The following is a 22570-nucleotide window of genomic DNA, read 5'->3' as shown; positions in this document are numbered from 1 at the left end:
CTAATCCTATATGATCTATATAAATATTAACAATTATTGAAAAAAAAAAATACTATTCACTCATTTAAAAAGCAGAGATATAAAAATAGAGATCTGTGTACAGTATTAACCATCTATATATTTGTATGAATGGACATCTCGTAAAACTTGTGAGTAAAAACTCGCTACGATTGTTGAGAGAGACTGTTGTGGAGAACGCCTTGAAAGGCGGAAATTGCAGCTGCTCTTACCTCACACGGTCGATGTCTCGAACGCAAAAATCAAACGGCAGGCAAAGAAAAACAAGCAAGGAGACAGAAAGAGAAAAAGAAGGCGTCTCGAGGTGGGGTGACCGTCCTAAGAGGGTGAGATCGAGGATTTGGCCGGAGGTGTAGAGGGACAGGCGGTACGGACATGGTATTGGATGCTATCGGGGACGAAGGTAGGGGTAGTTTGACAAGTTGACAAGAGCACAAAGGCCGTGGCAGACACCCTCGAGCGAACGGCAAGAAAGGTAGGGGCAAATGCACGAAGAGTGGGCAGGATAGAGCGATGGGTGGTAGGGAGCGTCGCGACGCTCAGCGACGGAGGATTGCCGGATGGCGGGGTGCCTGAAAGCCCGGTAGATCCGACGCTGCGAACAAAGGGTGGCTCACCCCACTGCGGAGTCCCCGGAGTTTGGGAACGAGATTGCCTATACCGATTTACTCGGAGTCGCGAAGATGCGCACGCGATATATGTGCGCCGTATGCGTGTGTGGGCGAGAGAGTTCGGGTCTACTTGGTCGATCCAGTAGATACGCCGCGGGCCTAATATCGAAAGTTAAGGGCGAAGCTAAAGCTCGTGCTTAATTAAATCGGAAGACCGTGGGAGATAATCGCTGCTCCCTGAGCGGCGAAGGTCAATATATATGGTGCGGGGCAATTTGATTTTCGCACGGCAATTGAAAATAAACGGTAATTTATAAATGTGCACAACTAATCTTCTAATTAAATGGACTTCGTTACAATAATCAACATTAATAAATCATTTATAAATTATTCGTTACAGACTATTCAAAATATTAGAAATTTCCTTTAAGGGGGGTTACTCATGACTTATTCTTAAATGTTTCTACTCGCTCGAACACAATTTTTCGAATGTTTTAAAAATATCTTGTTTAGAAATAATATGCAACTTGCAGATTTATTTAATATCTCTGATGCGATTGCACGGAACACCATTCTCGCCTCGAGCTTCAAAAAGAAACGGGAAGCGAAAAGAATACGGTTCGCGCTCGTGAAAGCGCTGACAATTTTTCACAATGGAATGCTGTACGGCGTGCCGATAACCGTTCAAAGGGTAATAAATATCTTCGCTAACCACCTTCTATAAGGCAGCCTCCGCAAAAGCGTTCCATTCATACCGCAGTATAACGTTAGCGTGGGCATCGTCTCTTCCCGTTTCCATACCCCCTTCATCATCGCGCCTCGGCCCACATTGATACACATATCGACTCCCTTATGGTTTACGAGCCGCCGCTGTGATTTATCACGCTTGAAAATACCGCACGGCGTCATTAGAAACATCATTCGTATCGCGTAACGTCTATCATTCTGCACCCAAAGTAATTCAATGATCCACGTGTCACCCCTTTCGACCCTTTCGTCCCAACATAGTCAATTCACGTTATTGATGTATGTATTTTTGCAAAAACTTCGAGAGAAGAGCAAAGTTCAAAAAACATGAAAAAAGAAGGAAGATACGTTCTAGAGTAACATCATTTCTAAAAATAATAGTTATTTTAAAATATATAACTTTAACTCGCATATGTTTTATATTAATTGAAGATTATTTAAACTAATAAATAAATAAAAGTTCATATTTATGCAGAAATATATAGTTTTCACATCATCAAAAACTTCTGGAATTTGTTTTAATAACTTATAATGTAATTATGCATTTAATTGCATTTTAATTGACATAAAGTTAGTTTTAGAATTGCAAAAAGACACTGATTTCAGCTTTTGGTTTATGACACTAACAATATTTTTTACATTAAAAGCAACATTATTGCATATTAAAATTATAGAATATATGATGAATAATATATTGTAAGCAAACATAACTGTAGGATGACACGGTACAACCGTTTTAAACCGTATGATACCAACGCGTCCGTCCGTATAGGATTACCCCTTTTGCTTTCTGCTCTTCTTCACGCTTGTACCAAGCTTCTCTTTTACACTACATGTCGCTAACCTCATACCTGCGCAGCCAGTAAATCAGAAACGCAGCGAAGCGTCTTTCGTTCCCGTCGCGTCGCGGTGCCGCGAATCATCCCTCTATACTATAGGGTTTTATACTCGCTATCTGAAAAGGTAGACAGGCTAAATATATGGAACTTAATTCAGAAAAAGAAATAACATCCTGACACATTTTTCCAAACGCGGTAAAAATAGAAATTATCTAAATTAAATACGCGGCTTCGCATTTTATTCGTTTGACATGAATTTGAATTAAAAAGTTAAGAGAATATTTCTCCTCAAAAAAAAATATATATAAAAAGGAAATATAATAAATTAAAGATTAAGTTTTAAGATGTATAAAAATGCATTAAATTACTAGTCAATTTAACTCGGTATTACCACGGTAGTTTAGTAGAGTTTACATTTCAAGACCGAAAAATCATTTTAAAAGACTACATACATAGTATATAATTCACACAGAATTATACAAGCACTTAAGATCCAGCTAGACCGTTTAAGGCATTTAGTTCTATAGGTTGTAGTTCTATAGGTGTTTTGAAATTTCTCACATATGCAGTCCTATAAGATTTAATATTAAATATAGTAAATTAAATTATATCCATAATTGGATTAATAAAAATTAATATAAAGATAAAGCAAATTTCATAAATTCAAATAAAAATAGTTTGCACATCATGATTCATAGAAATTGGCAACACAAACAAGAAAACTCGTATAGAAAAGAAGATAATCATGTTACTGAATTCCTCGTAATCGTGTATAAATCTTTTTTACTATAATGAAAAATGATTATCTACGATAGGAAATTAATCCTTTGTCGGTGACTCCTTCATCGAAGGATTCGTAGCTCATTAAATATTCTTAGAGTCCTAATATCATATCGAAATGTCCCATATTGCTGTATGTATATATACAATATATGTGTATGTGTGTGTTTGTGTATAAGTAGATAAAATTATAAATCAGTTATAATAATAGTCATTTTGCGAAATACTTGAAATTTCTCAATCAATGATTTTGTTTATAATAGGATCGAGATCACCTAGCACCATGCATTATCGTTTGATCGCCATCGTGTTCCCTGATAGAACGATGAGAGAATTGCGTGCGTGACGAAACGAAAAACCGGAAAGCCAGACCAGGTCGACTATTATACGAGATGACTCTCTTATCTCTTCAGGTAACCGAGTGACCTGTCATGCTCTTCCTACCGAGTTGCCTGTGCGTTCTTCTCGCCTCCACTAACAAAATCGGTTTCCGGATCTGAAGTATTCGGAGTTTAAGATTGTAATCCGTGATAATACGAAGGCATCGCATTTAGTGGGACATTTATTTTCACGTTCCAAATGCTGCAAGCTAACTCCCCTAAATGTGACTAAATAACTGTAAGGTGACTACGTACGGCAGCTTCTTTGAGAGATTCGAAGGTTGAATAATTGCAAATTGGAGTGCCAGGAGTGGTTCATTGAGCACTACATTGACTGATCGATAAACTACTTGCAACAGTCAATCTTCCAATTGTTGAGGAACGATCAGAGCTTATTAAACAGTCAAGTAGTCGTGGTCAAGTGGACTTTTGTGGCTTCGCAATCTTTCACAAACGACTCACAATCAGTATAACGCATGAAGCAAACGTACCTTTCTCCACATGATCCGTCTTCGCATCGACTTCCCCGCGGCTAAGATCGTCGATTCACGCATCTGCGACTTACGCACACCATCGCTTCCCGATGCATACTCCCGCGCGCGCACCAAGTCTCTTCCCGCGTCAGCTATCAGCTAATTAACATTACTGGCAGCGCGAGTAACAACCAGACCGGCAATTACGAGCACCGGACGCGATCGTTGCGGCGTCCTTATCGGTTCCACGTCGTTGTCAACCGCGAAAAACCGACTGTCGGGGCAGACTGTGCAAACGGTGCCAATTACGTGTACACAGGTGTCAATTTGTCGGTGTCTTTCGTCACGCTTTCGTATTGTGAGCGACGCAACTGAGGAATCTCTGAGTAAGAATCGCCGAGCGAATTTCGCGCCAGCATTTAGGTGATTCACATCGCGGTGCAACCGCGTGACGACGATAATTAGTCTTAGTGCACCAAGCTGTTATAACGGACCGACTACGCGGCGTATTCTGGAATACACGGCTTGGTTGCCGACCGAAATCCAGGAAGTATACGAGTTTCTAATAAAACGCTATTATCTGTCACGATCTACTCGCGATTCGCTCATTTAAAATGAGCAATTGTCGACTGAATGCGATCGATTTAACGATTCGTAACTCTCGGATGCACTCTCAGTTTGCTGGATGAGAAGAAACATTCTCGTTTAAGTGATCTTCTTCGAAATAATTAGTTAACGTCCATTCCTTTACTCTCATACCGTCCGCATTATAGCAAACAGTTATGTTTTCGAAAATATTCAATTCCTCGTGTGCGGTTATAATTCAGAAGAATTTCCTAATGATTTAATTAATATGTAGATCACTTCGCATCCAACTGCACAAACACGCCTTTTTCACTGTATTCGACGTTACGCGTCCGACTCGTGAAACACGTTTGATTTCACCATTCGCGCTCCTCGGCGCAACAATCGTACTGTTCAAATTTGGCGCGTTCTCTTCGTCCGCTTACTCTTTCACGCGCCAAGTTATGTGTCGCGTGATTTGCAAAATCAACGACGATGGATCTCTCGTACACGCGGAAAAAAAGAAGGCTATTGTCATATCCAATTGCACTTTTTTTTTTTTCAACACGACACAATCGCGATTTCCGAAGAACTTTCACTTCGCGTTGACTCCGCGAAGGCTTCGCGCTCTCGATCGTAGCGACAGATGACAGCGAAACGCACGTCTCGAATGCTCGCGTACGCGCGATGCGGCCCGCACGAGTCGGCGTGTGTCAGGGCCTTCGACTCCGCAGAAGCACAGACAGAAACGAAAGACTACACAACGTGACTAACGCGGCATGGAGAAGCGAACAGCAGACGTGAACTATGCGTGTGCGTGTTCACGTGCACGCGTGCCGGGGAGAGGGGAGATGAGAATGGAGGAACCGACAGAGAAGGCGAGAGAGAAAGAGTGAGAGAGAGAGAGAAAAAAGAGGGACAGAACGGCGACGGAACGCCGGGATATCCACCACGCGTTAACCAATTCCGCGAGCATCGCGCGTGCGTGTGCGCGCGTGTACGGGCGGACGTGAATGTGTGCAGAGAAGCGTATCCTCCCGTCGAGCATGGAACGGACGAGAGCGTCGAGCTGTCAGCGCACCCCACCCCGAAAGCCCCTTTGAAACCAACCCCACCCATCGTGACGAAACCCCCGCCTTCCCTCTCCGTGTCACAGGCTCTTTCCCTTGACTAGTCGTTCTTCCATCCCTCTTCGGACAATCCCCCCAGACTGTGACAACATCGAGGAACTATGTGCCTTGCACAGAAAGCGAAAGTAACACGAGCTCGTATCGACGAGCTGGAATGGAAATTACGTTAAAGAATATTGCGCTATTAATACAATCCGATTCATAAGCCGTATATCGTTTGGCTACTTCTTTACTTCTGTTTCAATTGTACGTTTTTTATTTGGTTTATTTTGCGCGCGAAAAGGAAATAGGTAATGAAGGAAATGGAAAAGAAGGGGATATAAGAGGAAATGTTTGAGAGACACAAAAATACGAGAAATACATACGGACGTCTCAGAAAACTTGGCTTCTCTTCGTTTCCACTAACGTGGACGAATCATAATTCTTATTCACCACAAGCTCGAAATCATCCTCTCTGCAGTATTCTTTCCGCTCTTCTATTTCAGTTTCAGTTTTATCCATTTCCTTTGCCACCACCCCACTTTCGCATCGAAGCGTGAACACCCACCGTAGCAACGGTAACAAAAATTGCTCCTCTATATAGCAACACAAAATTGTTGCTTTCAACTAATGTAGCACGCAAATTTCGCAAAAGGATTTGTTAAACTATATAAAACGTTTAAACATTTTTTTTTTAATCACAATTTACTTTAATATCGACGCGTGACCAAGTCCCTGCCCTTTGAAACGCAAGAATGTCAACAGCCAGTGGTCGAAGGGCCGACTCGACAGCAAGGAACAGGTATCGTAACGAAATACGTGTGTATGCCTGTGAATGAAGATGTATATGTATGCATCAACATATTCGAATCGAGGGTTTGTCATTGACGACCGATGAAGTCCGCCATTGTTCGAGGCTGACATTTTGGTGAGCGAGGAACGAAGAATGTGACTTTGCTAACATGGCCGTCACTTTTGACCTTATATATGCGAGACATTTACAAAATCAAATTATACGTCATGTTAATACTAATCGATTGTAATTAATCTTAATGCAAATTCGTTTAAGTTGTGTGGAAAGATATATACAAAATAAAAAAATAATAAAATATCAAATAAATTGTGTGATATAATGAAAAATTTAAGTATTCGGAAATTCGACACTCCAATGAAATGAATTTTGATACTTTTAATAATACATTTCTGCAGACGGAAGATAAGCGTTCAGCCAGGTATACTAAAGTGTTTTACTAAAGATCATTTTTAACGCAATAAAATGAAATACTGCGTTTCTCTCATAATTCATATGTAACATTTATTAATAGAAATCTTTCGAATCGTTCCCAGATTTGTCCGAGATCCTACGGAGGGTGGAAATTTTTTTCAAAGAAAATGGAGTTGGCCTGCGTCCGAGCGGCGCGGCGAAGTGATGACTTTATCCAATCGACTCCATTTCTCATCCGCATTCGTTCTCTGCCCGCAGGCTGACCCGCAGTCCCAACCAGGGAAGAGAAGGAACCGGGTGAGGGAGAGAAGCGCCCATGACTTATGATCGCCATTACGGTACCGATAATTATATGCTGCTCCGTAGCCGCTCCCTCCTGTACGTTGTTCGAGAGGAACGAGAGAGGTACCGTAGATGATATCCTGCCGACGAACTTCGAACAGCCGACCTCTAACGTAACCGCACGCACATCAACCATACGCTCCTCCTGATTCGTTGATCAACCCGATCGATACGTTCCGGTATTTCAGAAGAGTTGGAAAATAATTGCCCCTTGATCGAGGGTCGATCGTTAATATGTGCAATCTCTTTGCCACACGCTGGTGAGCCTCTAAAGAAACTTCAGTGTTTTATATATTTTTATAATCGATTTTTAACGATAATCAACAACAATCAAATAATTGTAGAAGAATGAATGACATTTTTGTAAACTATAAAAATTTCCTAGATTGATACTGGAAATAAAATCGATAATAAATTAAAATAAAATTGACTTTAATATGTTAATAAAATGTATTGTAATAAAAATTTTTTTAAATAATGAATTTTATAATCTGATAAAAATTGACTTCAATTGTCCAATCGCTGAGAAATCTGAGAAAAACGTGATTTATAATTCATATATATGAACACGAAGTAACCAAAAGGACCCTCAATTGTTGGAAATGGTGGTCGTATATCGAGGAAAGGACTTGATAGTATCCTTACAACTCCCCACGGCCTACTTATTACGCTGATTCTCTTACGAAGCACAATCATCTAATGTAAGTAGTTCGATCATTACCGTATCAAATTGGCTAATTAATAATAGATAGAATACACTGGGGATTTCGGATGTTATACGAAAAGCTTGACTTAAAAAAGCATTTTGTCAATAGCTTCATGTCTAATTTTTGGAAACAATTGAAAATTATTTTCGACGTTTTAAAATAATTATTAATAATGACGTTACACATAATGTATATAGTATTTTAATATACACACATATATAACGTATATGTATATATTAAATTTGATAAAAGAAATAATATTTCCAGTTATATATTAGTTTTACGCATAATAATTTACACGCATATATAAATGTTATTAAAAAGAAAAATGCAATGACTTTCTTTAACGTAGATTGCGTCTCGTTTAAACAACAAATTATATTTCGGTCGCCAATTGAGATCGCGTAACTTATTGAGACATCGGTGTGTTTAATGCGCCGTTACGTCACGCTTCGTGACTTTTGTAGTAACAAATCGGGACGGCATTGTGCCCGTGCATGAGTTTCCACCACGGTACTACAGCCCACATGCATGCGAATGTCATTAGCATAACCAACAAGCTCAACACGGCACCCTGCGCAGGACCCAGACGCGCTGAACACAGAACGTTGTTAGTTACATGTGTAAAGTTCGGGAGGGAGAACTGGAGAAGAGATGTGTGAGGAACGGCAACGAATTCATGAGAACACACCAGGTGTATTCCACCAGTTCTTGATCTTCTGAGCCACGTGCTCTGACATATTCTTAACTATCCGCACTTTTGCCGTATTTCTTCATTTCTCATTTGTATTTTCAATCTGTTGATATCCTCACATTTTTCTTTCTTCTTCTGTACGTTTTGTATTTCCCTTGGTTCTTTAATAGAATTGAAGATGCTCTTATTCCTGTTTAAGAATGTAATAATCAATTTACATGATAATTGTCAAATGATTAAATATCTAATATCATAAATTTGACAATTATCAATTTGTTCAGGCAATTTGTATAGCTTAATTTCCGTGAAGTGCAATACAATTTTGCACTTCAATTCTTTACACGGAAAAATATAGCTAATTGTTATAATAGAATAATGTTGTTGGAAATATTTAAAGTCATAAATTTCTCAATTATCAATTTGTTCAGATTTGTATAGCTTAATCTCCGTGATGCAATAAAGTTACATATTTCAATTCTGTGCAAGAAAAAAATAGCTAATCATGTGCAGTGGTAGCATTTTAATTTCGCTATTGATGAAAAAATTGAAAATGTAATAGAAAATTATTTTTGTTAATTAGTTTTTTAATTTCTTGCAGTATATGCAAGTGCAAAAACAGATTCGCTCAAAATTATCAGAGCGTTGATCTTAAAATTAGTCAAGCTGCACTATTGATTAATTTACGTACTGCAATTTGTTTTTTCATTTACATTATTCCACATAAAATTGAGTATGAATGTTAGTAACTAATAGCAAATATGTTCATTGTTCCATATTTCCATTGTTCTACAACGACGGATAAGACTAATAAGTGAGTTCGAGAACTAATTGAGTTTTCCTAGAATAGAGGGATACCACTTTCTAATATAGACAGTTCCTTCGTTCCAGACGGTGCTATTATGTAACGGGAGCGCACATCCCCTTTATTGTTTACGAGCGTGAGCTTCTTAAATTCGTGTTATTTTCGTCCGATGTCGCAAGATGAATGGCGTGCGGGTTTTCTGGCAACAACGGCGTATCCCCGAGAAGAAACTAGTAGAGTAGAGAAATCAAGAAAGGAGATGAAGCGACTGAAGCAAGGATATGAGGGGAGACTTTATCCTCCGCCTCCTCTCCTCTTCTACCAAGAAAAAGTTAGGAGTTGTTCTTGAAGAACGTCGTTCGAGACGATGAGCGGCACGTCGCTACCATCTCGACCCCCTCTTTTGTTCCCACTGTCTTCTCTTTTTTTTTCCGCGCGTTCCACGCGACGCCTTCGGGGCGCCGTGTCTTGTTATCCGCGTGATGTATGGTGCACTAATTGCACTACGGAGAATAGCGACCGAGTTGCGACGAAATCGATCACACGACTATCGCGCACACTTGCTGACAACGATCAAAATTTGCTAGAAAATTATTTCATAAATCACGTTTAATAGGGATGTTTATAATAACGGATCGACGAACTAGCAATTTCATTAGTTTCTTTCGTCCAAATTTATATTTGACGATCAAATTTGTTGCACAAATGAATAATAATTTTTTTAAATTAAAAATGTTCCTTCTATAAATTGTCAGGAATGTTGACAATCTCCGCCGCTATGGTTTTGGTTTTGCGTCCGGCAAAACGAGATCCCCCTCTCTCTGTTGGCCCTACTTCCTTAGTCCGTCCGTCGGCATTCGTGATTTATCGCAACGGAAAATAGGAGAAATAACAAGGGATGTCGGCTGCGTGTTATACGCTTCGCTCTCTATCTCAAAATAAAAATGTACCTTGAACCCGCAAACCCGCTATAACCGGGCGATTTTTGAACATAGAATTAAATATTTCCTTCAGAAAGTTAAAAATGTTTCTTGATGACTAAAAACTAATTTCTTCAATTTTTTATTTTCTCAAATATTTCATCTTCTCTCATTTAACAAATATTCAATAATATAAATTGTAAAAGAACAATAAAAAATATATATAAACTTTTATGACTTAATTAATCTAAGAATCATAATAACATTTTACACAGAATGATTCTTTAAAAAACAACTAATATTTTTTTGTAAAGCATAAAATAAATATAAATTCTATCTTTAACTCTTACCGTACAAGGTTGGGTTACTAGTTGTATCACCGAGCGATTCCTGTTTGTGCAAGTTTCTTTGGGTAATTATAAATTATACATTTTATTATTTTCTAAAATGAAGTTTCAATATTTATTCTAGAAAATTGAAAGTAGTTGGATAATTTTTAGAGATTTTTTTAAATCATTCTGAAAAAAACAGACGGATTCTAGCGACCCGTGTTTGGACGGAGTGGCACCAAATTGTACTTTGTACTGTAAGGGTTAATTCAAATAAAATATTATTCCATATTAATTTATATACAGATAATAATATTATCAGTACGTAATCCAAATTTTATATACACAGAAAAAAAAATTTACTTGTTTCAAGTAACCACATTTTCTTGAATTTATTGATTGAAAGAATTAATTACTTGCTACAATAAATTTGTTTGTTGTTCTAATAAAAGCACAATTATTGTCAGTAGAAAATTATTTTATTAAATCTAATAAATGTCATTACTTGAATCTGATTGTTGTTAATAAAAGAACATTTTTCTTAAATTTATGACATGAGTATTAGAAATCGTACATTGATTACTTTTTATAAAATATAATTTTTATTTCAAAAAGTAATTTCTTGATTACCAAAAATATTTACTAGTAACGAGAAAATTGTTTCATAAATTAATTAAATGCCTGGTAGGGACTATTTGAGAAAATTATTTTCTTGAATCAAATAATTTTTTCTTGAAACAAGTAAAATTTTTTTTCCGTGTAACTAATGTAAATTTTTTAATCGTTTCTGTCAGGCTACATAAATAGGGTATCGATTCAACATTAATTACTAATTGTTTCGTTAGTCATTAATTAATAACGAGCAAATTTATGAGATTTGTGAATTATATTCTCATCGATTTTAGACTGCAATAGCAAGGAAGTGAAATGGGAAAAGGAGCAAGGTCAAAGGATACATGGGAGCTTGTTCTTTCATATTAACTTCGTCCTTTATATTCCTACTTGTCCAAAAGAAATCGGGGAAACTTTTGCGTCATTGTAGACCGAAAAAAGAAAGTTAAAATCTCATGAGAACATTGTTGGTTGCGTCAACGTTGCGAGCTATGTCTCTTCTCTCTTTCCCTTTTTCTTAGCTAACCGAAGCATCGTACATAATATCAAAATTTATGACTTAGGCTGGTATTCGTCTGAACTTTTTCTTTTCCGCATTTCTTGTCTCTTCTTTTTCCTTTTGCAATTTATTTTTTTTTTTTTTTGGTGTCCTATAGATCTTCCCATGCGTTTTTCACATTTCTTTAAAGTATTATATTCTTTGTTCCTCAATAGTAATTATCTTAAAACTGTTCGACTAGATAATTTATTTTCAAGAAGATATAGGAACTTATTCATATAGTCTAAGCGACTGACTGATGAGATCAACACATAGTACGGAAGTTATTTGAATACAAGTGATTCGTCTCACCCGACTGCTCATTGATGTCCCGATATCGAAAGTTAAACTGTGCTTATTAATAACAGACTCATGAGAACGGCCACACATGCGGAGTAGTTTGCGTGCTGCGGTAATCAGTATAATGATCAGCGGCCGAATTGACGTATCGCCAGGATAATATATATGACGGCATATGGCGGCAGATGCATTGCGCAGCGTGACGTGTTCTAACGCGTCATTGATAGCCCTCCTCTTCTCTTCCCCGTCCCCTTTCCCCCCCGTCCACCTCCCCCGGCCCCTTCCTCCTGTCACTCTGCCACCCTCCATCAAATTTTCCTATCACCCCAGACTACTCCCTTCATTTCCTGCCTCGACGATCCCCCTGCCTGCCCCTGTACTGGCTGCCTCTTCCTCCTCCCTTCATTCGTGAACGGAAGGGACGTAATGCGAGCGAGGGGAACCACGGCCAACCAGCGTCGTTGCTTTTAGGGATAAGAATTCTATCGGCGTAGAACCCCAAGCCCTTTTTTGACGCCGATGTTTCAGCGGAAAAAATAACACAGGGAGAGAGAAATATCGCAATGTCGGCAGTTGAAGATGCAGAAAAAAAATACATTAATGTGTCGTATATTAGTTATTGCTGACGTTATTTTTTCCTAGGCCGATACGTGATCGATTGTAAATAAGAAATTGATTGTATTTTTAATATTTTAAATATTATTAACTTAATTTTGCACTCCACTAACTGAGCTTTGCTTTTATTTGTTCTGTACGATTTTCTTCTAATTTTACAGAAATCAAACAAATTTGCATAATATAATTAATATTTATATTACTTAGGTACTACCAAGTGAAATAGATAAGCCCTATAAAAAATATATGCTAACGTACGATATCTAGTTTAAATCGTTAAATTTTTTGTATGTATGATTAGGCGCTTCATATTTGGAAGATAATTAGATAGCAAGTTTCAAATTTATATTAATGATGACCGATATTTAAGGAGTCGAAACGTTTGTTACTAATATTTTAGATTTACATCTCACTGTAATAATTGTATTTACAATATTAATAAATAGTTCGTTTAGCTATCGACATCTTGCGAGGCTTGATAATCCTATTATCTTAATTTGAATTGTTATTTATTAGAACTATTTACATTAAATTTTAATTTTTTAAATGGAATAGATAAGTATTTTATATGTACGTCTTAAATAAATTCTGAAAATCAGTATAATTTTCGAATTATAATACATTATTTATCAATAAATTACGTTATATTTCATTATAAAGTATTTCGATAGAAATAATATATATAAATGTATAGAATAACTGACAAGTTTAAATCGGTGTATATCTTTGAGCATTTAAAAAGTAAAGATAATAAATTATAATATACCGACGTAATAATATTTATAAAAAAACTGTCACAAAAACCTCCTTGTTTAGGCCAATTAAAAAATAAAAGAAAATATTCTAGACTTTTTTTTTAGAAATTTCTCACGTACTGTACGTCTTGAAAGTATCTGATCGACACGTCGATAAATTTATTGTACCAGAAGAAAAACGAAATTGAGGCACATTGTAGAATGCCAGGACTAAATGCTTAAAGGACCGGCAATCAGGCCGCTATAAGAAACTCGATAAACTGCTTAATATTGGAATCTGCGTTTTTTGCATTGACCGCACAAGCCGCCTTGAAATCTACTGCATCATCAATTACACTTAAGAGCGGTTAGCGAATTACCAAACGTTTCAAGCAAGCGGTGCAGATATATTCCACGCTTCATACGTGACTTGATCAGGGCTTTCGCAGAAAACGTAATTTTACATCATTAATCTTATCAAAAACCTAATCTTCAACTAACTGATCTTGTTCACAAATTGCTTCAGTTTACTTAACGTAATGTATACATTTATAAAAATTGATTGTTGTACTGTGTGTGACAAGATTCGTTTATTAATGGGGACTAAATGAGATTAATATGAATAATTGTATATTTCATAATATTGGATATTTCTATATAATTGAGAGGTTTTTTTTTCTTTTTGTTTCATTAATTTTTTTTTTCAAAATCAGAGTCAGTTATATACTTATTGAAATATACATAACAATTATATATCCTAAAAGTATATAATATTTTTTCTTCTACTTAATTTAGTATAAAATGATTAGACAATGAAAAGACAGCCAAAATTTCTCGAAAAAATTGGAATAGATATTACTTAGTTGGTCGTCCACGGGTTTTATCAATAGTCACGCAAATTTTGATGAATACGCGGAAATGAATAACGAATTGTCGCAGAATCATTGATCGACTGTTATGGGTTTTGTAATTTGACACTCGAAGCATTATATAATTCGATATTAATTAAAATGTTACCGTCATTTCTTACATGTTTCATGATTTATCATAATTCTATTATTTGCTTTGACACATACATTTTACAGAAAATTAATGGAAAATTGATGGTAATAAGCTAGACTGTTTGTATTCCGGCATTCTTGATTTTTTTAAATTATTGAGTTATACCGAACTGTTATGTTCAAAAAGTTAATATCATAAATTTCCTTTAATAGAACACGATTAAAAATTGCATTCTTTATTTAAAAAAATTCAAATTTAATTCATACTACGATTGATATTTCAATAAAATAGTTTCCTGCGATATTATCGTTAATGTTTAATAACGATTCAAGATATAGTTAAAGCCATTTGACTATCCGCTCACCTCCGTCGCTTCTTTTTCCGTCGCCTCCGTCGGCGAGGTCGCCTTCTAGTTTCCCCCCTGTTCAAGGGGGTAGTTGTTCTCCCCTGTAGTTTCAGGGCCGTTGCTGCTACGCTAAACTCGACTTCTTCCCCTGCCTCGCTTCTTCCCTGCACCGGGGGCCTTGTCTCCGCCCCGGCGCTGGGCCCCGTCGTGGCTGGTACTTCCCTTCACACACCACTTTCTTGGAAGTCTTTGTCCACGAAGAGCGAACAGATTCGCCAACAGTCACCGAGCCAGGTACAATCGGAAACTGCGTGGGATCAGAAAAATCCAACACCGTCGACGAACCATGTGTCCTTCGAGCAGATTCACTGTCTATTGGATAGAGTAACCATGTGAGTCCATTCACCATCACCCTTTCCTCACTTTGCCTTCGCGATACCTTTGCACACAATCCTACGAACTGGAGGAGTCACACGAAATACTTGGAACGTTTACGGTACTTGATACTCTGACTTGTTCCAAATGATACTGCTTCAAGTTCTTACGTCCTCGGATTGTCTTGAGAAGATATTGCCAAATCGCAATAGTTTATTAGCTGACAGAGCTGTTTGCTGATGAATAACGATAAAAAATAAGCGAGCAACCGACTTAGCGCAACATAAGATTGCGGATTAGACCATTCGAAATTATCCTCATCTACTTAACTCTTTCACTCGGATGAAATTGCTGATAAAAGCTTGAATTACTGAACAGATTTCTTCACGACATAACGAGGAGAATGCTCGCGCAAAGCCGATGAACAGTGCACTGTATTTAATAAGCTGCAATTCAACATCGACCTATAAGAGTCACAACGTCCAAGATCTACAATGTAAAACGTAGTCTTGGAACATTTCTTTGGTACTACCACGAAGTCGAGCTTCGATATCCAAACTAATTTTTTCGGCGTTTCAGTATTTAAAATATATCGCGGAAATCAATGATGAAGCAGTATGGATCGCCAACAAATGAGAATGTTTATATGTGCGAGGAGCTTCTCACGATATCACACTTTCCTCTAGTGATTCGACGATCTTGTTAATATGTCGCCTCAGCAGCTTGCGTTAAAGCAGAATAATCCTGGAAGCCTTCTCAAAGACAGTACCAAGAAAATAAACATCGATCCTTCAGGTTCTGTTAACTGGTACTCGACAGTCGTGCCAAATCGGAGTACGGTCGTCTCGTCACGGCAGATCCTCCGGACTCGTCGTTGTCGCACTTAAAGGTGTATCGCACGTGTGTCGCGTCGCACGAAAGATCGTAATTTCGGACGTTATCATTCGTCACCGGGCGTACTCCGAGCGCAGCATCTCGTCCACGATTGACAGTCCTAACCGCGGCTTGGTGCGTGTCGGCCAGCGTCGGGACGGTTCTCGGCTCGCCGATACCCATGGAAAACCGCGGATGGTGCCGCGGTGATGTATATCTTAAGCGAGAGATGCGACGACTCTGATCCGCGAATTCCGCCCGCTCGGTTTCGCAGCCTCCGGAGCAGCGGGACCGGAGCGCCGCGACGCGAAGCGCCCTGTGCACATGCGTTAAGCTTCACTCCCCCGATACACCCGTATTCCCCTTGGCCTACCGCCTGCTCTCGCTTCTCTTGACGCCCCCGTGATCTAGCGTCGGTGGTGGTATACAGTGGTTGTGTACAGCACCGCCACCAACGTCCCCCCTTCTCCCCTGCGTCCGTCTTCGGGACTCGGGACACGGGTAGACTCGAGGGGCACCGCGGGACACTCTCGAGGCTATCTACCATATATACCATATCTACCGTATATATACAGTTATTACGCAGCTTCTCTCTGCGTCAACAAGGACGGTAGACCGGGTAGACTGCGTCCTCATCGACGTTCTCATTACGTTATTCCAACTAGACGGTTTTCATATAATATCGAAGATGAATGCCGAATGAATTTAAAAAGTCTTAAATTTTGCATTATTACGTTTGGAACAAGTGATAAGTCATGTCCTAAATTAGAATTGTAACAGTAGACTTGAGATTAATGGTAGTGACGATGACGTCCAATGCGTATTAAAATTGGGACATAATATATTTCGTCTTCTATCTTCGTATTATAGGATGATATACGATAGTTGTTTTCGTCAAGGTATTGAATTACGTTTAATCATTTAATTTATTGTGCATGTATTCGGTTGAGAGAGAGCCAACTCAAAGAACTATATCTATCACAAATCTATTTCTTCGTTCGACTAATTTTAATCCTCAGAAACGCTCAAAATAGCATCACTGACGCTAACGATACCACCATGCTCGCGCGCATCCACGTATCCACGTGCCACTCATTCAAGCTTTCATCAACCGCAAACGTACGCGATTCGAATTGAATGCCGAGCTTTCGAACCTCGGAACGTGCACGGCCTACAGTGCCGAGGGCCGTGGAGAAAATTGCAGAAAATCCGTCTGTCCATGCTGTAGAAAACGGCTGACGGATTCGACCGTCAATCTTTCAACGATAGTCGTAATCCTATCAGACGACTACCAGCGTCGAATCGGATCTCGGATAGAATGCTCAAATATTTTTTCGGAAGGATGATGCGTTGTAAACACACGACATGCACTAGTTGGATTATGCTTATGTTATCTGTATATCAATATTTATTTTTTTTATTATTGAAATAATTAACTTGCCACAAAAATTCGTTTATCTTTCAAAACTTTCAAATTGATACTCTGAAATGTCTATTTTTTATACACGGATCACGAGACATGATAGTAGTTGTCAATAAGAATAATAAATCCGATCGAAATTTGACGAATTTAATTATTCAATTACGACTTATTACGGAACATGGTAATTGATGACGTTACACAGTCTGAACAGCTATTGCACGCTGCGGTGAAACATACGGAACACAAAATGTGCATACAAATAATGTTACGTTATAAATATTAAATGCGGTTTTTGTATTTCCGTTGAAATACTATTTATTATTACACGTTATTTACAAGGGTATTAATCGTACTTGATAAATTGAATCTTATATTATCATCACAATTTGTGTAATCGTAGAATTAAATAGATTACTGCTTAAAAAGGAATATCTTACTTACAATTAAAATTAATTATATGATGGATATGACTATGTGCCAAAATTTTTCAAAATTATATTCTTAAGTAAAAACTGTATATAAGAAATGAACGCGAGTCTATGATGTATGTACGTATTTTCGGAACGCTGAGCTGCAAGTTTAACTTACTGCGAGAGATTTAAGGGACATCGAAAACGCTAAATTTTCGGACAAGTGCGGTAATCGTCTTACGGATCGCAAGAAATTAACGAGACACTAAGTTGTAGAGAGTGCTGAGAACGTTGGAAGGTAACATCGAGAAATCACAAACTAGGCAGCTACCAAGGCAGCAAAAGTTCGCACGTCGGTAGGAAAGAAAAGAAAAACAACGAGAGAAATTTAAAGAACGGCAGCGAAGTAGATAAAGAGAGGGAAGGCATAAACCAACGGGCAGCGGCCGTGAAACAAAGCAGGAGTTGCCGGCCGTGTAATTGGACTTTTTGTTGATATTCTTTTTAAAAGCAGCAAGTAAAGCAGGATTTTCTTGGTTATTAATCGAAATCTTGAGCTACTTATTGAACATCCGTTTATATTATATATGCGACCAACCCGATTTTAAAAAGACCGACATAATTTATATATTTAAAAATTACTGTATATCTTCGAAGAATGATTTTTCAAAAATTAATTTTACTAATAACAAGAATAATATTTTGGAAAAATTTACGACAAAGCTTGCTGTACATATATTTCCAACGTTATTAAGTCAGGATATGATGAAGTCGCCATCAATAGTGGAGACGACATCGTCAGCAGTGTGAAGCAGTCAACCGTTTATTTGTCCAGTTAGCTTTCGATTGCAGACGCATTGGGGCTACTACTGTACCCTCGTCTTGGGCAGTCGCATACACGCAAACGCCCATACGCAGGCCCCTTTTCACAATCAGTAATCTCTTCCTCCTTCTACTTCTTTTATAGGCCACGCAGCTAGTTGTACGATCTCACGATCGTAGATATACCCAGCATTCGTTTGCAAATGGTTCAGGATGGTCGCGCGAGTGTATGCTACTAGAACTATATGACCTAGTTTGTTGATGAAGTGCGTAATATCCGCGTGAAATAAACAGTGTTTCGTGATAATTGAAGAAATGAAGTTTGTTTGCCATCTCATTGTTATCCGATAATTGACTGACTATCGGTGTTTTTTTTTTCTGTCGTATTCTAGCGCAAAATAAAACAAAATTCGTATTTCGCATCAAATTTTAGCACATTACTAAATATTTTTTGAAAATGAATAGCTGTAGACTTATAGATTCCAAAAAGCTATACATAAAAAATTGCTCAATATATATTTTGCTGAAAATATGAAGAAAATAACATCATATGAACGAAAAATATTGTGGTCTATTTTGTGAATGATTTCGATATTATCTGCAATAAAATTGCAATTGATACAAAATATTTTATCGTCAACGAAACATAAAAGAGTTTAAAATTGTTAGAGTTTTCATCGTTTTCAAGTAGTCTTGAATTAAAATTCCATGCAAGTATCTTTTTGGATCTGCAGTCTACGTGCCAACGTGGCGATATCGCTTTTCCGTTATCCGTGCAGAGTGAAGCTCGTCGACAGTCGCTTCTAAAATATTTTACGAGAATTGCATTTTAAAATTACAAAATATAAAACCGAATATACTTATAGACCAATTATATAGACTTTTTAAACACTAATATATCCAACTAATTATTGTAAAGTAGTAATATTGTATATAAACAAGATGTTCTATTTTATTTTTACAACATAAAAAATACACATAGGTATAAAACAAATATAAAATTTTCAAGATTACCGAAATGAACATCCAATGTTTGTTGTTTTTCTTACAAAAAAAATAGCATAATCGCAAGAAAATAATAAACAAAATAGCTGTAAATGAGAGAATGCTTATGTGTAATGTATATACGAATATACGTTTTTCACGCGTCACCGACATCTCGTGAGTATCGGGTAGATTATACTGACACATAAGGGAGAATTCAGCCCTATGGTAGAGGAAACTCTCTGCGGGAGTAACCCATGGAAGCGGAGCCAGAGAAGTTTCGCTTCGAGAGCGTGACGGGGGTGGAACGAAGGGTGGCGTGGAACGAACGGAACCGAGAAATGCTGGTGAAGGAGGACGCCGGGAGAGAGAAGCGGGCTGATGACTCGGGGGTGGGCTAAGGGGGTAGGTGAGGGGATGAGCCAGAGTTGGAGCGATGGCAGAGTATTGATTTAGTGGGTTTCACCGTCTCCTTCTATTTGTCTCTCTCGTTCTATATCTCCACGTCTCCGCTATCTACAGCCACGGAGAGCGCATCAGCTCATTGTTTCGCTGCTGCCGTTTCTTAGCTGGCAAAGCGCACGCTCTATTTTTGCGAGATGAATAATCTCATTAAAATATGGATGCTAACGACTATTATTTATCATATTTAACTATTTTCGTAATTTCCCTTGAGGCACATAGTTCTTATATTCACAAAATTAATTATATTAAAGAAACATTAACGTTTTAAGAAGTATTACGTATATAATGTAGACGTACAGTAAATACATTTTTATATTACATAGAAATAGTAAATATGTGTTCCAATATTCTTATGTAGTAATTATGTTAAATCTATTCTGAAATATTTGGTAGTATTACATATTTTCGATAAATTAATGTCATTTTTTTTTGCGATGTTGAGTCTTTGATAAATTATATTTAAAAGTGTTGCTGAAAGTTGGTGTATATATAAATTTGGAAACAGTTAGCGATTGAATAATCCGCGATCAAGCGAGGAGGAACGCAAAACCGGTTTTGAAAGCGAGTCAAGTTCAGAACATATAAATCGTGATATATCTCGATACACGTACGAAACGTCACATTTTCACGACGGACAAGAAGCCGCCATGCCGCGTTCAACTTGCCACAAGGCAAGGTCATTTAAATGCGAAATTTCTTTGCCATGCGACAAATGTTGATCCAAGCATTGATGAATATGTAAACCGTTTGTTCAGGTGAATGCTAAACTACAAGCAGGCGGCAGCAAATCGATCGGTGTCGTTCTAGCGTTAACAAATATAACATACACAATATGCAAATTAAATAGTCGAAAATCGATTTAACAATACTGTTGTACTTAAATTTAAAATGATTATCACGATGTAAAATGAGAATGCTTTAACTGTGGTATTTTATGTTCAATGCTATTATATTATATAATTGATTTATAACAAAAAAAAATGTAACAGCTTCCGTCCCTCCGTATTATAGATAATTCATGTATATGAATTGTGTTTAAGTTATAAGATACATGGATTAAGAAAAATATCATGTTGCAATCATATGATGATCTAATTAATGATAGTCGCAACACCCACGTAACAGTTTAGGGCACACGAGGAGGGAAACCGAGATACTATCTCCATATAGTTAAGAGGTGTTTACAACTTCAGGCAGTGAATCTGTGGGTAAGTGGTGGAGAAGATGGCAGTAAATATTCCTTGGATGCTACTCCTCCCTACTCTTCTTCTCTCTCCTTTTTCCTCCGTCGATTTCCTTCTTCTTTCGCACTCCAACATGCCCCTTTCGTCCCAGCCAACCGGAGCAGCATCATCCTCCGCATCGCGGAATTCCAATTTACCCTCCTCGTGCCTTCTTTCATCCTCGATCGTGGAGCACGGTTCAAAACGAAAACACCCAATTGATTGTGTCCCCAGTACCCTTACATACCATTTCTCTTTGAATGAATTACGAAAGATTTACCTTCCAAAAACGTTTTTAAACAATTAAAAATTTGTCTTTTGAACTGTATATGAGATATACATAAAAAGTCAATGTGAACATAATTAAAGATTGTTGCACTTCACTTTAGATTTTTTAACAAATTAATTTAACTGATGTCATACGGGTACGCATTTGAAATTTATAATATTCGGAGGAATAGATAATTAAAATTCTCTAAATCCTGGGATTTTTAAACGGTTATAATTGACATCATGACAAAAAAGAATAATTAATTTAAAAAATACATTTGTACAACTTCAATTGAGAAAATAATCTGATGTAGAATGTGGTTAAGGGGTTATAGTTTTAGTAACAGCAGCAATTTTATATGTATGTGTATGTTTGTGTATCTGATCTTTTCTGACAGGAACAAATATCAAAATGAAAGTTGCTTCGCTGGATCTGATGAATTTTGCCCTTTATCTCAGCTATTCTCAAAGGAATTGACGAATCTCCGGATGAGTTTCAAAGAGAAAATTGGTTTCACGTCGCAGATCGGAAAAATAATTAGAAAGTTTTCCTCAAGGCTTACATATAATACAAATTAAGTAATTCAAATACGTCAATCAAAGAACTGTGTTAATAAGTGCAAATATCCTATAGTATACATACGTATTGTAACTTTTTTATGATTATTTTTTGTGTTCGTAATAATAATTGTAGCAAAATTAAAACTTTGCAAAATGCGAAAATAATAAAGTCCTTTCATTGTACTATATTTTTAAGATTATATTATAATGCAACTGTCAAATTTAACATGAAAGTGTTGATAACAACACAAATTATATATATGAATTGTTTATTGTAAATACTAAATCTTAAAAATTTTGCAAAAATAAAATAAAATAAAATAAATTCACATATCTGTAAAATTTAGAAAAAATGTTATTGACAACAAAAAGCATAAATAATATCCATGATTATTCTAAATTAAACGTGCATAACAAATAATACAGATAGGAATTATTCAAGCATATAAAAGGTAATAGAGAAACAAAAATGATACG

The 22570-nt window shown here is 37.2% G+C and overlaps 1 protein-coding gene across 3 annotated transcripts in view; it reads right to left on the bottom strand.

Moving 5' to 3' along the window:
- The window catches only part of Antp (homeotic protein antennapedia), a 100101-nt gene that overhangs the window by 20413 nt on the left and 57118 nt on the right, over positions 1 to 22570 (bottom strand). Inside the window, exon 1 of one of the 3 annotated variants that reach the window (XM_018515510.1) lies at positions 14706 to 15137. The exons of 1 other annotated variant lie outside the window; for it this stretch is intronic. The gene's annotated coding sequence lies outside the window, so the exon portion shown is untranslated. Of the gene's footprint in view, positions 1 to 3866; positions 3970 to 14705; positions 15138 to 22570 lie in introns of those variants that run through there. One more of the 3 variants, XM_018515512.1, reaches the window with a different exon arrangement.

The sequence above is a fragment of the Trachymyrmex cornetzi genome, unplaced genomic scaffold (genome assembly GCF_001594075.2).
Source record: "Trachymyrmex cornetzi isolate Tcor2-1 unplaced genomic scaffold, Tcor1.1 scaffold579, whole genome shotgun sequence".
NCBI classification, from domain to species: domain Eukaryota; kingdom Metazoa; phylum Arthropoda; class Insecta; order Hymenoptera; family Formicidae; genus Trachymyrmex; species Trachymyrmex cornetzi.
The sequence above is the reverse complement of the archived record's forward strand: the minus strand, read 5'-3'. Positions and strand labels throughout refer to the sequence as shown.